The sequence below is a fragment of the Choloepus didactylus genome, chromosome 9, assembly GCF_015220235.1.
Source record: "Choloepus didactylus isolate mChoDid1 chromosome 9, mChoDid1.pri, whole genome shotgun sequence".
Classification (NCBI taxonomy): domain Eukaryota; kingdom Metazoa; phylum Chordata; class Mammalia; order Pilosa; family Megalonychidae; genus Choloepus; species Choloepus didactylus.
Window position 1 is genome coordinate 7,986,423 of NC_051315.1, and position 11,226 is coordinate 7,997,648.

Consider the following 11,226-nt stretch of genomic DNA (forward strand, 5'->3'; position numbering starts at 1 on the left):
TGAAGACTTTTCTGCTCATTCCTTTTTGGGCATAAAGAGCACTTTTCCTTCATGCTCCAACAGTGTCCTACAGAGCATGTTAATATATGTGCATGTTGTTTCACTTAACTGTACTTCATGAGAGCAGAGATCCAAATACTTAGTAAAGGCATAAACATATAATAGGGATGCAATAAATAATTAATGAAGTAAATGAAAGCTATTTTCAGCCTTATATAATCAGCTTGGAATCAATGGATTGAAGCAGCATAGCATCACAATATACGATAAGTATATAAAAGTATCTTTAGTTGTTAAGAAAAAAGGTAAGAAAAAGGAACGCATTGGTATTCATTCAATACAAATTTGCTAGCTATACTAAGAATTTCAAGTACTTTGGTACAAAATCTCCATCTTTGTGGGCACCAAGTTTCAGAGAAAACTGTTACTTCTCATTGTAATATATTATTCTTTCTGGGCATCAGACAGGAAGATCTTCTTAATATACAAATATGGGAGTTACACTATGTTTATGCTGGGACTAGTATATTAACTTTGCCATCATTAAAACAAAATGGAAGAAATGTAAAGCCAAAGCAATGCAATTAAAGGTTAACATAATCAAAAGTAATTGATTCAGGAAAGAAGTGTGGGGTACATGTTACAGTGGAGAGATGATGTTATTATATAAATTATATTTGTCAAGTATATTTCAATGGTGCCTTTGTATTCCCAAGAGTCCTTGTGTGCACATTTATTTAAGAATATGAGAAATCAAGAAATAACTGCTCAGGTCCCTAATGGCTGATGAATAATCTAATTCAGTCTTGATTTGTCTGTGATGAGTTACTTTTATCTCATCTATGGGCAGAAGGGCTTCAGCTTGGCAATGAACATTTTTAAAGAGATAAAGTTAAAGGACAAGGTAGCTGCATAAGCAATGCCTCATTCTCATACATTAATTAAGAAACAGTTTGCAAAGAGCAGACTAGTCAAGATGGTGCCATGCTGGCTGCTTCCTTCCGAGGGAACTCCCCCACTCCCAACTCTTGCTCTGATTCAGAAACCCATGACTGCTGTACTGGTTTAGATGTACTATGCCCCCCAAACTCCATGTTCTTTGATGCAATCTTGTGGGGTCAGATGTATTAGTGTTGGTTAGGTTGGAACCTATTGATTGTTTCCATGGAGATGAGACTCAATCAACTGTGGGCAAGACCTTTGATTAGATAATTTCCATGGAGGTGTTACCCCACCCACTCAGGGTGGATCTGAATTAAATCACTGAAGCCATATAAAAAAGATGACAAACAGAAGGAACTCAGAGCAGCTTTGAGCGACATCTTGGAGAGCAACTGAGAGAAACATTTTGGAGGCGGCCACTGAAAGCAGACTTATGCTAGCCCAGAGTTCGCTCCAGAGAAGCTAAGAGAAGACAAAAAGCACCAAGAGCAATATTTTGAAGAATGCACAGGAGCTGGGATAGGAGCTGGAACACAACCTGGAGTCAGCAGATGCCAGCCATGTGCTTTCCCAGCTAGCAGAGGTTTTCTGGATGCCATTAGCCATCCTTCAGCAAAGATACCCTATTGTTGATACCTTACCTTGGACACTTTGTGGCCTTAATCAAGACTGTAACTTTGTAACCAAATAAATGCCCTTTATAAATGCCAGTCCATTTCTGGGATTTTGCATAATGGCAGCATTAGCAAAACAGAACACCTGCCATTCACTAGCATACCTGATCTTGCCTCAGTTCCCAAATATTCTCTTTAATACATGCATGATCCAAAGGAGAAACGAAGCACAGGAAGGTGTTCTGAGCGGAAAGGAGCCATGTTGCTGGGGGGTCCCCAGTCCCCACCTGCTTTGGGAGCCAAGCCATGCCCTTCTGGGCTCCTTGGAGCCCCCAGGATGTCTTCTAGAGAAGGAAGGGGCAGAGAAGGGAGGGAGAGCCCTTGGTCTCAGCCGGAGCCCTTCATCGGTGGCATGGGGCAAAAGGGCTGAGTTTGGCAAGGTGCCTTCCTGGAACCCAAGCACTCAACTTGCCACTGAGCCTGGCCTGGGAGTGAGGGTAATGAACAGGGATGGGTCATCATAAACCAAAAAGAAAAAAGAAAACAATAAATTAAAAGATAAAATCTATCACACACAAAAAATGTAGGGGCAGCTTTAATGCAGGGCTCCCTCCCTCAGTTTCTCAAGAGCAGAAACAGCAGGGATAAATTAGGGGTTGCAGCTGCCACCGAGCATCCCTAACCATGCACTCCTACACCTGCGGCAAGGTGGGCCAGCTGGAAGCCACATCTGCCGTCTGCCTCCCCCTCCGTGGAGGGCACACATTTCTGGCCCTGCTGCCCAGGGGGCCAGGGAGGCCCTGGGCACTGTCTCCTGAGGGCAGTACCAAGAGGGTCAGGAAGAAAAGCCACAGCTGAGAGATGAGACGGAGGTGAGGGCAGTCACTGCTGCAGAACTAGCTGCTGCCCAGCCTGATCCCAATGAAGGGGCAGCAGTGGGGTGAGGAGCAGCAGGGGGTCGGGGCATTGCTACTACTATAAGTCCTGGGACCACAGCCTATTAGATGAAAGATGGGACCAAATCCGAGAAAAACTAATCTCTTTAAACTGATCAATGACTTGTGAGGTGCTTTCTTTGAAAGTTTATCCCTTATTTGGAGAATGTTCATCACCGGATTAATTATTTCTCTGAGTAATTTGAACCTGCGATGTTATTGCTTGATAACTGGATGAGGAAAAATAAAGGACAACCATAAAAAAATTTAAGAAATATGGACCATAAGTAAGCTGGAGTTGGGGGGAGCCCAGGATGTGATGGTGAATCTCCTAAGACGGCACCACCAACCCTTCCCTCATTGTATGTGAATGCTTCTTCTACCTATTTAGAAGTGGTTCCTCGGGTGTCTGGGTTTGCCTTGTGACTCTCTTTGATGAATAGAAGGAGGTTGCTGGTGTAGTCTTGGGTTTAGCCTATAAGAATCCTGGAAGCTTCTGCTTTTGCTCTTGAAGAGCTCTGCCAAGTAAGAAGTCAGTCTACTCAGAGCCACCATGATGCATGGAAGCCCAAGCTAGCATGGTAGAAGGGACCATGTGGAGGAGTCCTGAGATGCTACATGTGTGAATGGAAACTTCCAGGACCTCAGCACTTAATCTACGACCTTACCCCTTAACCCATGACCTCACTCCTTAACCCATGACCTCACCCATTAACACACAACCTTACCCTTTAACCCAGATAATTGCTGCCTCATCAGCACCTACACTGATATGGAGCATAAGAACCACCCTTCTGAACCGAGGCAACTCACAAAATCGTGAAAAATAATAAATGGTGGTTGTTTTATGTCACTAAATTTTGGAGTTGTTACACAGCGATAGATAATTGAAAGTAATGAGTGTGGAGAAGATATGAATAAGGAGCAACCTTACTCATTGGTGGAGGCAAGAAGAGTCCAAGCTGGGACAGAAAGGAGCCAAGGCATGTTGGCGGCTGAGCCCTCCTGGGTTCGTGGAACATTCTGCTGGCCAAGGGGGCTGGCAGGTGTTCTGAACACCTTCAATCTTGATTTGTTGGCCATTTAAAATGTTCCTATTTAAAATAATCCTTCTTTCCCTCTTTCATTCTGACCCCTATCCCCACGTAAGTAAGTTGTTTGACCTCTCTACTTTATGACAGCCAAATACAAAATTAACAACCATGACACTGATGCAAAAACCTAAATCCTTTAGGAGAAAGGAAGCTGTTAAATTAAGACTATAGAGGAGGGGGGTTAGGTGGCCTGGTGGGCTCTGGGTGCTGTTTCTCCTGCCCTGCTGTAGTTATTTATTTATGAATCCAGCCTCACCCTGAACAACGTAGTTTGAGAAGGAAGTTGAACTGAGACTGGATCCCTACTTCTGAAGTGGCATATCACTTTGGTGATCCTTCCAGGTTGTGTCTTTGCTTCTGCCATATATGACTGGTCACACGGACCGATCCTATTAAAATGTAGAAGGGAATTACAGGGTGTGGATACCAAGAGTGGGAACACTGGGGCCATCTTGGATTTCAGCTACAATAAATATTCATTTAATCTAAGTACAAATAAATCATGCACGAGGGTGATAAACACATCTTTTGTAGATACAAATATCAAATTATTTTCAGGCACAGTCTTAAAATAGCTACTAATTGTTGATATAGATGATGATGATGCTTCACAAATTTTTGTCTTCTTTTTTCAGGTCTTGGAGAAAGCATTATGGCCTCTCATGGTGGAGGGTAAATGTTGACCCATATTTAGTGCAAGTTACATGTTCATCATCAACAGTCTTGAAAAATGAAAATTCAGTACTCAAGTTTTCATCAAATTCACTTTCATTCTTTTGAGCTCATGACTACCAAAAGCATTTATTACCAGATAAGAAAAATAAATAAATGGTTGTAGTTATATACCATGTAATAAAAGATGCTGGATTAATCTCTATACATCTCTATAGCCGAACTGCATGGTCCTTTTTATCTCCCACCACATTAAATTTGTGCCACATTAAATTTTACTTCCCACTAACACCACCTATGGGAAGCCTGGGGGCTTTGTGTAGCTTGCTGATTATAACAGGGGCGATGGCAAAACACCAGTGGTGACAATACTGAACACGTTCTCGTCTACAACTCAGGGGCCAAAGGAATCAGAACTGCCCCCTGCGTCTTCTCCCTGAAGGGGGTTGTTAGTTACCTGATGCCTGGAAGGTGTGGAAAGGAGCGATGCATTATGCCTGATCATCTTTCAGGTTTAACATGAGTAAAAGTGAGAACGCTTTTTTGCAGGTGTCTCACACTGAGCAAAGGAGACTGGTGGAAGTCGGAAGCGCAAAGTGCAGGTCTACTAAATCCATCCTGGTTCATTTAGTGTAACTTTAACAGTAGAACTTGCTCGTGATTCCAGTTATATCAAGTTCAAAACCAGGCAAAACTGATCTATGGTGTTAGACGTCACAATAGCGATTTCCTTTGAGGAGGCATCAACTGGAATGGATTGGGGAGCCTGCAGTGGTACTGGGGATGTTTTCTGAAGCATCAGTTATTTGGGTATACACACATGCAAAAGTATATTAAGCCTTACACTTAAGCTTTTTTACACTTCACTGTCTATAAGTTGCACCTTAATTAAAAAAAAAAGAATACAATTAATTTAAAAAATAATACTTGGTTAAAATATGAAAAGTCCAGGGAGAAGTACTAAACCCCAGATGGAACACCAGAAAAACAGCTACAAATCTAGACCTTTTCAAAGTCCATCCAAGCTTTACACTCACTTGTCTCTTATAAGGCTGAGTCCTTGAAGATAAGAGGCAGAGAGCTCCAAACAAACAAACAAACCAAAAAAAATTGTTTTGTTCTCTTGGTTTTTCTTCTTGAAGATCCATCTCAATTTTTCACGTAGTAACCAAGAAAGGAATTTATTATCTCCCGTGCCAAAACAAAAACAAAACAAAGCAAAAAACTGACAAATGAAAGTCATTACAACCAAATAAAGGGAATAAACCTTTATGTATACAGGTGCATTTCATAATATGAAACCGGAAAAATCTATTTTAAAAATACAAATTTAAAACACCAAGAATGTCAGGGATAATTAGGAATTTTTCTACCATATTGTTTCATTATAGGAAACCAAAGCCAATGCCCTTATTTTCTATGTATCTTATGTTTAGTATTAAAATTAGGTATAAAATTTCCCTAATATACATAATACCTAAAGTAAGATACCTTTGTATGTCCAATTTGCCATTTGCAAATTCCAAACACTGCTATATTCTAATTCTGTAGTTGCTGAGCACAGAAACAAGGCTCTGTGGCCATAATTGCCCCTCAAAGATGTACTGCCACCTACTGGCCAGAGCCTGGAAGAGCAACTAGCAAACGTGAATTGTTTCATTTGTTTCCGTTTTGTAAGAAAACTATTTAATAAAAAAGGTTTCACTTCATCTTAATTGCAGTTTAATTGATGGATATAATTATTGGTTAATTTTGGAAAGTGCACATGAACGTGGTGAATCCCTCCATCAGTGGAAATCTACTGCCACATGAACAAAACAATTGTATTACCAAATAATGTTTTCTACTGCCGGGCTTCTGACACTCTTTAGAGTGTCTGCATTACACACTTGCTCATTGATCCTCATAATAAGTCTCCGTGAGAAACAGGGTAACACTCTCATCAACACGTGTTTGAGGAAACAGGCTCAAAGGTTGAAAATGATTTGTCCTCAGCTGGAAGGATAAGTAGGTTCACTTTAGGTACCTCGCCTTGCTCATCACACCACACTGCTGCTTGTATTGCAATTAATGACACAAATAAGAAAGAATGCCTTCAATGAAACAAAAAATTATTAGATTCAACAGCAAAATTACAAATTGGCTCTTTTTCTAATTGCCACTTCCTTGTTTGGCACATGGTATTAAGTTTAAAGTCATAAGCTGTATTTTGGCTCTAAGCAAGGAATTTTTTTATTTCTCAGGTCACTAGAACATCATCAATGCACAAGCCTTATCTGCACTGTTTGGTCTCCTTCCTAGTTATTTCTTTCACCAGCATCTCTGTCAATTTGAGAATTTATTCCCACCTCCCCTAGTAAGGATAGTTGGTGCCTTCTCACTGCCACTATCACTAATTGCCAAAACCCCAGACACAGAAAATGCTGGACATTGCATGATGTTTCTTGAAATCTAGGGGAAACAAAGCTGCTTTGCTTTTCCCCAAACTATCATAATTCAACAAACAACAAGCCGGGAAGAGAGCTAAGGCTCCTGGAAATATATGTCCAATTGGTAGTTCAACCAAGAAGTGAAAGAGTTTGGTCTAAGATGGAGACCCGAGCCCAGCATCCAGAGGCTGAGTTTTAAATCCTGACTCCCCTTTGAGCAGACTCACTGAGTTACTCACTTCTCTCAGTGATATTTATTGACCAGTCAAGTGGGGAATATTCACAATTATTTTGCAGAATTATGGGAGGATTAAAAGAGGAAAATTTATGCAAAGTGCCTAGAACATTTTTGCAATGGCTCCTATTATAACAGGTGGAATAGGAACATTAACTGTAAGAGACATTAAATAAAAGTGCTTCAGGTAATAAAGAGTAGAAACTATTGTTCAAGGACAGAGAGAAGATCAATCCCTTCCCATGTTTCTCCCTTGCTACCCTGTAAGGACTGAGTGATCTTTTTCTTTTCCCAGAATGTCATGTTTGCATAACACTCTTATTGCAGGCTCCACATAATTACAAAATGGCTATGTTAATGGATTATTTAGATCATTTTTTAAAAAGTAAAGTTTTCACGTTTTGCATCTAAATACATTGATTATGCATAAAGAGGTCAGGAAAGCCTTGTGGCTTTATTAAATTGATCGGCATCTAATAACTTAATTATCTACAGAAACAGATGTTACTTCAACCGAAAACAAATTATCTTGTACACAGGGAAGAAAATTAAAGCATCAAACACCGTAGAAATCTTTATAATGACCATATTGAAGCTTAAAGGAGACAGAAACAACTAAGCATTGGGAGTCCTGATTCAGTCTTAACTCCATTGTAGTGCTTTCCAAATGGTTTTCATCTTGAGTTTTCTTATGTCCTATATGACCCCAGCTGAGGCACATGTGCCTGTAATCACACACTTACCAGGACTGTGACGCTGCTGAAAGTACATTAAGGGATTTCTAGATTCTTGACGGAATTATGATCTTATTTGTCCAGGGAAAGGAAATGGCATTGCCCAGCTCTGTTCAGCTCTTTGCAAATAAATCCTTTGATTAAGAGGAATCACTACACACAAAGAGATTCCAGGGTTTCCCCTTTTCTATTGTCCCCAACTTTTTTCTTAGAGCACTTGCTTCCAGATTCTTTCTTAGGTTGGTTGCTGCTGTAGCATCAGATTCATTGCTAATCTTTGTCTTCTAAGAAGAGGATCAGATCCAGCCCTCCTGGCTTATATCCTTGGCTTTGGGCTCACCCCAAGGCAGTGAAGCATCAGGTTGCCTTGGATAAGCACCTCTTCCTGCAGGACCTGGGCCCAGAGCTCTTTTCTTTGACAATGCGTAACCTCTCCGCCCTCCATCTTGGGGTGGGGCATCTATTGGGCTTGTCTTAGATGAATAAGGTGAAAATGGATTATTTTTATGACTCACTGAATATAGTACAAAAAATCACAGGAAATTACAGTGGAAAATGACCCCGGAGATAATTTATTCCTAGCTCCTTTATCATGGCTGGAGAACGGAGACCCACTGATGTTAAGTGATGTGCCCAAGGTCATGGACAGGAAGGCAGTGGAACTGTCAGAATTGGAACCTGAATTGAGATGACTCTGGCAAGGCTAGGTGCTGAGGAGGAGGATGGTGCCGGAAATGGAACCAGCTCTGCTACCACACACAACTCAAAGTCAGTGATGAAAGTGGAGACGGAAAGAGGGTACCACATGGCCCATCTTGGGAGTGAAGCTAAGAAGGGAGAAGCTAAGGGAAGGCGGGCAGTGCTAGAGCTCAGTCGGAGGTTAGAGGTTGCAAAGAAACTATGTTTATCTTCCTTATCATTAATATTTATAATTTCCATGACTTAATGAGAAGTTACTGGAGCATTGTTCTAAGCTGCTGATTTGTATTAGCTCATTTATACTTGCAACAATGCCATGGGCAGGTCCTTTCCTTATCTTCATTTTACAGATGACAGATCTGAGGTACAGAGTCCATGAAGGCTCCTCAAGCCTGACAGTGCACTGGTAGCTGAGACAAGGCTCGGTCCCAGGCAAACTGTCTCCAGAATCCCAGCCCCTCCAACCATACCCCTATGTTGCCTTTCTGTATCCCACTGCCCATTGGTGTCTGATATTTAGTGAATGTTGCATCTGACATTAGAGTAAGCAGGATTTAGCATCTGTGAATTTAGAAATTTTACTAACTACTCAAGGCCCATTTCAAATTCCTCTCAATATCCACAGCCCCCCTGCTCCCCCAGGTCACCTGCTGTAAATCTGGAGTGCAACATGATCAACTGGCATCTAGATGACTGGTCTATGAATGAATTGCCAGGGCACAGGGAATGGGTTGCTCCTCACCTCTCAGGTTACCTGCATTGATCATATGTTGGGATTCAGTGCTTGATGTGGGCTGAAAAGGGGAGTCAATTTCGGAGGAGGAGGAGGAGGGGGAAGGGGAGAAGGAAGAGGAGGAGGGGAAACCAATCTACTTTCAATCATCCCCATTTTCAGATGAGCACAATATGCTTTGGAGAGACTAATCTGTCCAGAAGGTAATCTCCTCATTCGGGAGTAAAGCTCCTTCCCTGTTTCCCACTTTTGCTCTTTATTTGCTATCTCCATCCCACTATTTCATTGCCATGGGTTAGCTTAAACAATGGGAATTTATTGGCTCATAGTTTTGAGGCCTGAAGAAATCTAAAATCAAGGTATGAGCAAGGCTTGCTTTCTTCCCCAAATTTGCAGCCTTCTGCTGGCTGCCAGTGATCCCTGGAGTTCCTTGGTTTGCATTTCTGTGTCCTGTCACATGGTGATATCCTCTGCTTTCTCACATCTGTGACTTCCAGTTTCCCTATAAGGCCTCCAGGAATCCAGATTAAGACTCACTCTCATTCAGTTGACCCATGCCTTAACTAAAAATAACATCTTCAAGAAGTCTTATTTACAATAGGTTCACACCCATAGGGACTGGATTGAGATTAAGAATATGTGTAAATTAGGGTATGCATTTCAACCTGACCCACAAAGAGTAAAGCTGTTCTTTATCATCCAGTCTCTGACAGATAGAAGGCAACCAATAACTGTCATATTGCTTGTGCAAGCAATTTCACACGTACCTCCCACTCTTACCACACAGCTCACCACACAGGATGAAGAATTGTCTTCACATTTCAGTAAATTAGGTATTATCATCCCCATTTTCAGATGAGCACAACATGCTTTGGAGAGACTAATCTGTCCAGAAGGTAATCTCCTCATTTGGGAGTAAAGCTCTGTCCCTTATTCCCCCTTTTGCTCTTTATTTGCTATCTCCATCCCACTGTGCCAGTGTTGCCTCTGTGGTGTTTCTACTGGCTTTGAGCATGCATGTGCTCTTCCTCTGAACCAACCCACAGAACTTGTCTCTGGGTCTTGCCTCCCAATGCAACTCCCAACAGCATCATGAAGCTGAACTTGTAGACATGTAGGAGCTGAATTATTTGCTGACTGAACTAATTTTATCATCAAACTAGGAAGAAGCTCACATACACACCACCACCGTTAATGTATCTATGGGTAAAGGAGTTTTAATCGTACACATATTTTTGAACCCTTTGCTGGTAGAAATACCATGTGATCACTGTCTTCCTCTCACCTTTTATCGAGACCGCACGATTATTAGATAAATATACAGAAACATAGTCTGTCTCCTCACGGGTTAGAATAATACTGAGCTGCTTTTATCTCTAAAATACTAATTGATGGTTACAGTAGGAAAAAATCTAGGAATATGAATTATATGACACCCTGAAAAAAGTGTCGTTGATTCATTAATTCACTCACTCATTCATTCAATGCTTCCACAAGTGACTCTGAATGCTTAGTAGACCCTGGGCCCTCTGCTGGAACTGAGGCTATAGAGATACATGTGCTTTCCCCAACCCTCTCCCCCCGTCCCCACACAATGAGTCAATAGATTAATAGAGGAGAAAAACAGACAAATCAATATTATAGCACAATGGTTATATGCCAGAGGAAGCTCAGGTTGTCATGGGAGCACCAAATGCAAACGAAGCCCTCCCAGAATATTTCTCCCAGAAGATGGAGGTGGAACTAAGTCTTGAAGGAAGTAAAGGAGTTATTAGGGGGATTTTGGGGACAAAGGCATGTCATATAGAACAAAGCAATGAGAGAGAAGGTGATAATGCAGAGAGGGGGATAATAGAGGCAGCCAAGAAAGCTTGGGCTGCTCTCCTTGGGGGAAGAGATAGGCATTCAACCAGATAAAAGTTCATGTCCTGTGGAGCATGAAATAAAGTCCAAGCGAACAGGTTTATGGGTGTGGTAACCAAAAAGTGGAGAGTCAGTTTTGTAAGAGGAAGAGTGTGGCAAGGCAATATTGGGGCTTGTTCTAGGAGCTTAGGGTGAGAGATTCAGAACAAATTTTCAGGCTCCTCCCTACCTCTGAGTTCAGCCCTGTATTAGCCATTCCTGCACTATTCATAAAGT